The following is a 5,643-nucleotide window of genomic DNA, read 5'->3' as shown; positions in this document are numbered from 1 at the left end:
ATCTATTCATGTTGTCATAAATGGTAGTATTTTATCTTTTCTTATGACTGAGTCATATTCTATTATATATCTATAACATCTTTATCAAATTATCTATCGAAGAACACTTCAGTTGTTTCCATGTCTTGGCCACCATGAATAATGTTGCAAAGAACATGAGGATGAATATATCTTTATGGAGAAATGTTTTCAAATTTATTGGGTAGCTACCCAGAAGAGGGGTTGCTGGTTCATATGGGAACTTTATTTTTAAATTTTTGAGGAAGCTCCACACAGTTTGTATTAATTTAGGGTGGTGGTACCAATTTATATTCCCACCAGCAATGTATGAGGTTCCTTTTTCTCCGCAACCTCTCCTTGTTATTACTTGTCTTGTTGATAGCCATCCTAACAGGTATGAGGTGGTATTTCATTGTGGTTTTGGTTTGCATTTCCATAATAGTTAGTAAAGTTGAGCATCTTTTCATATGTCTATCGGCCATTTATTTGTCTTCTTTGGAGAAGTGCCTGTTCAGATCTTCTGCCTATTTTTTAATTGGATTGTTGTTGTTGAGTTGTATTAATTCTTTGTAGATAATAACCCTTTATCAAAGGAGTTGTTTGCAAGTATCTCCCCCCATTCTGTTGGTTGCCTCTTTGTCTTATTGATGGTTTCTTTTGCTGTGAAGAAGCTTCTTAGTTTAATATAGTCCTATTAATTTATTTTTGCTTTTATTTCCCTTGACTTTGAGTTCAAATTCATAAAATCCCTTCTAAATCCAAGGCCCAAAACTTTAATACCTGTGTTCTTCTATGTAATTTATTGTTTCAGGTCTTGTATTTAGTTCTTTGATCCATTTTGAGTTAATTTTTGTGTATGGTGACAGATAACAATCTTGTTTCATCCTTTTGCATGTGACTTTCTAACTTTCCCAGCACCATTTATTGAAGAAGATTTCTTTTCTCGGTTGTATGTTTTTGGCTCCTTTTTTGGAAATTACTTGTCCTATTTATGTGGATTTATTTGTGGGCTCTCAGTTCTGTTGCATTTGTCTGTGTATCTATTTTTCTGCCAGTACCACACTGTTTTGATTGTCAAATTGTAGCATAATTTGAAGTCAGGCAGAATGATACCTCTGGCCTTGTTCTTTTTTTCTCAGAATTGTTTTGGCTATTTAGTGTCTTTTGTGCTTCCATATAAATCTGATGATGTTTTTGTTCTTTTTCTTCTAAAAAATGTGATTGGGATTTTGATGGAGATTGCATTAAATCTGTAGTAAGACTATTTTAACTATGTTGATTCTTTCAATCAATGAACATGGAATATATTTCTATTTTTTTTGTCTTCTTTAATTTCTTTTAATAATGTCTTACAATTTTCAATTTATAGGTTCTTCACATGCTTTGTTAAATTTATTCTAGGCATTTTATTTTTTGTTGTTGTAATTGCAAAGTAAATTTTTAAAAAACATTCTAATGAAATTTTATTGTTAGTATATAGGAACACAGTGGATTTTTGTGCATTGATTTTCCATCCTGCAATTTTACTGTATTTATTTATTGTTTCAAATAGTTTTTGGTGGAGTCTTTAGAGTTTTCTATATAAAAAAATCACGTCATCTGCAAAAAGGTGACAGTTTGACTTCTTCATTCCCAATTTGGATGCCTTTTATTTTCGATTGCCTTAACTAGGACATTAAATACTATTTGAATAAGAGTGGTGAGAGCAGGCATCCTTGTTTCTTCCTGATTTTATATGAAAAACTTTCAGTTTTTCATCATTAAGTATGATATTAGCTGAGGGTTTCTCATATATGACCTTTATTATGTTGAGGTACTTTCCTTCTATACCTATTTTCTTACGTGTTTTAAGTATAAATGGATGCTGTGTCTTCTCAAATGCTTTTTCTGCTCCTAATGATATGATAATATGAGTTGTATACAGTCTCACTTATATAAGCATCAAAATAAAATTTTAAAAATGCTTAGGAATAAACTTAAGCAAGGAGGTTGAAGATCTGTGCATGGAAAACTAAAAAGCAACAATGAAAGAAATTAAAGTAGGCACAAATAAATTCAAAGACAACCTGTGTTCATAGATTGAAGGACCTAATATTGTTAAAATGTCCATGCTGTCTAAAGCAATCTGTAGATTCAATGCAATTTCTGTAAAAAACGCAATGATTTTTTTTTTACAAAAATAGAAAAACTATACTAAAATTCATAAGGAACCACAGAATTCCCTGAATAGCCAAAGTAATTTTGAATAAAAAGAACAAAGCTAGAGACTTCACATTTCCTGACTTCAAAATATATTACAAAACAATCAAAACAATATGGTACTAGCATAAACACAGACATAGATCAATGGGACAGAATAGAGAATCCATAAATAAATTCATGCATGTATTGTGAATTGATCTTCAAAAATGGTGCTAAGAATACACAATGGGGAAAGGATAATCTCCTCAATAAATGGTGATGGGAAAACTAGATATCCTTTTGCAAAAAAATTAACTTGACTCATCTTGCACAATACACAAAAATTAACTCAAAAATTAGGTAAAGACTTAACGTTAAGACCTGAATCTATAAAACTCCTACAAGAAAACATGGAAGATACATTTCTTGACATTCATCTTGAAAATTATTTCTTTGATAGGATACCAAAAACACATGCAAAATGGCAAAAATAAGCAAATGGGACTACATCAAATTGAAACACTCTTTACAGCAAAGGAAACAACCAGCAGAGTGAAAACACAACCTATGGATTGGGAGAAAACAATGACAAACAAGTGGATAAAGAAAATGTGGTACATATCTATACAATGGAATATTATTCAGCATTAATAAAGAAAGAAATCTTGCTACTTATGAAAAAAATGGATAAATCTTGAGGGTAGAGTAAAATAAGCCAGATAGAAAGAGAAATTACTATATGGTATCACTTATATGTGGACTCTAAAAATAAATAAATAAATAAATCCAGTTTATAGAAACAGAATAGAATAATGGTTGCCAAGGGCTGAGAGGAGAGGGAAGTGGGGTACTGTAAGTAAGAGGGGGAAAAAAATATCAGTTATAAGAAGAAAAACTTTCGAAGATCAAATGTACAGTATGGTGACTACAGTTAATAATATATTATTGTATATTTGAAATTTGCTCAGAATAGATCTTAAGCAAACCTCACCACACATCACGCACACACACACACACACACACACACACACACAAAGAGTTAATTCTTTATTACATGAGGTGATGGCTATGTTAATTATCTTGGTCTTGGTACTCATTCTACAATGTATATATATATATCAAATCATCACATTGTACAAATTAAGAGTATACAATTATATTTGTCAATTACTTCTCAATAAAGTTAAAAAATAAAAACATATTTTGAATGAAATAAAAATGAAAATATAACATCAAAACATCTTAGATGCAGCGAAAACATAGGTTAAAGTAAAATTTGCAACATTAAATGTATATGTTAGAAAAAGAAAAATATTTTAAATCAATAACCTATGCTTACACCTTAAGAAACTAGATGAAGAAAAGCCATTAAAGCTTAAAGCAATCACAAGAAAATGAACAAAAATTAGATTAAAAATCAATGAAATTAAAAACAATAGAGAAACAAATTTTAAGTTGGTTCTTTGAAAAGATCAAAATTGGTACACCTGTAGCCAGAAAAACAAAGATATAAAGAAGAAGACAGAAATGACCAATATCAGAAATGAAGGAAGGATCATCATTACTGATGCTATGGACATTAAAGGATGATAAAAGAATACTATATACAACTTTTTTCCCCCATACATCTTAACTTAAAAAAATGGACTACTTTATATGAAGACACAAACCACCAGAACTCACAAAGGACAAAGAGATTACCTGAAGAGCTCTATTTCTATTTTAAAAATTGAATTCATAATTAATTATCTTCACCCCAAAAAAGCACCATACCCAGATGGTTTAATTGTTGAAAGCTACCAAAACATTTAAGGAAGAAATAGTAGCAATTCTCTTCAGTTTTTTATAGAAAAATAGAAGCAGAGGAAACTCTTTCTAAATCATTTAATGAGGCCAGCATTACCCTAATACCAAAATCAGATAAAGATATCACAAGAAAGAAAAAACTACAGACCAATATCTCTCATGGATATAGACATGAAAATCTTAAACAAAATGTAGAATATCATCGCCTATTCAGTTGGTTTGCCTCTGTCTTGTTGATGGTTTCTTTTTCTGTGCAGAAGCTTCTGAGTTTGATATAGTCCCATTTATTTATTTTTGCTTTTGCTTTACTTTCCTTGCCTTCTAGGTCAAATTCATAAAATCCATTCTAAATCCAAGATTCATAAGTTTAGTAGCTCTGTTTTCTTCTATGTATTTATTCTTTCAGAGAGAAGTGTCCGTTCAGATCCTCTGCCCATTTTTTGAGTGGATTGTTTGATGTTTTAGTTATTATTGAGTTGTATATTATTGAGTTCTTTGTAAATTTAGGATATTAGTCCCTTATCAGAGGCATTGCTTGCAAATATATTTTCCCACTCGATGGTCGTCTCTTTACCTTGTACACGGTTTCTTTTGCTAAGCAGAAGCTTTTTAGCATGATGTAGTCCCATTCATTTATTTTAGCTTTCATTTCCCTTGCTTTTGAGGTCAAATTCATAAAATCGTCTTTAAGTCCAAGGTCCTTGAGATTACTTCCTATGTTTTCTTCTATGCATTTTATTGTTTCAGGTCTTATATTCAGGTCCTTAATCCATTTTGAGTTAATTTTGGTGTGTGGTGATAGACAACAGTCTAGTTTCATTCTTTTGCAGGTGGCTTTTCAGTTTTCCCAGCACCATTTAGTGAAGAAACTTTCTTTTCTCCACTGTATGTTTTTGGCTTTTTTGTCAAAAATTATTTGCCCGTATAAATATGGATGTATTTCTAGACTCTTGATTCAGTTCCACTGGTTCATGTGTCTGTTTTTCTGCCAATACAATGCCATTTTGATTACTGTCTCTTTGTAGTATAATTTGAAGTCAGGCAGAGTGATGCCTCCAGCCTCTTTCCTTTTTCTCAGGATGGTTTTGGCAGTTCGGGGTCTTTTGTGCTTCCACACAAATCTGATGATTTTTTGTTCTATTTCTTTAAAAAATGCTGACTGGATTTTATGGGGATTGCGTTAAGTCTGTATAATGCTTTAGGTAATATGGACATTTTAACTATTCTGATTTTTCCAATCCAAGAACACAGAATATCTTTCTATTTCCTTGTATCTTCTTCGATTTCTTTTAATAGGATTTCATAGTTTTCATTATATAGATCCTTCACATGTTTTGTTAAATTTTTTGAATCAATATTAAACATTATTTTAAAATATAAAGCAAAATATAAAAACAATACAAAACTCAAACCTCTAGCAGGATTTTTTTTCTTTTTACACTATTTGAATTTTTATTTTATATTTTTTATATTTTTAAATGCCAGATTATTTTTTATACATAATTTTTGTTAGCATTTTATTTTTTTATGTTTCCCCTCCCCTTGCTCCCTCCCTTATGGTAATCACTATTCCATTGTCCATGTCCATGAGTCTTTGTTTTTTTTCCCTCTTCATCTGCTGCCTTTAGGTTTATATCCCACATATAAATGATATCA

Source organism: Pteropus medius, unplaced genomic scaffold (assembly GCF_902729225.1).
Source record: "Pteropus medius unplaced genomic scaffold, Ma_sr-lr_union100, whole genome shotgun sequence".
NCBI lineage: Eukaryota > Metazoa > Chordata > Mammalia > Chiroptera > Pteropodidae > Pteropus > Pteropus medius.
This window is presented reverse-complemented; position numbering follows the sequence as displayed.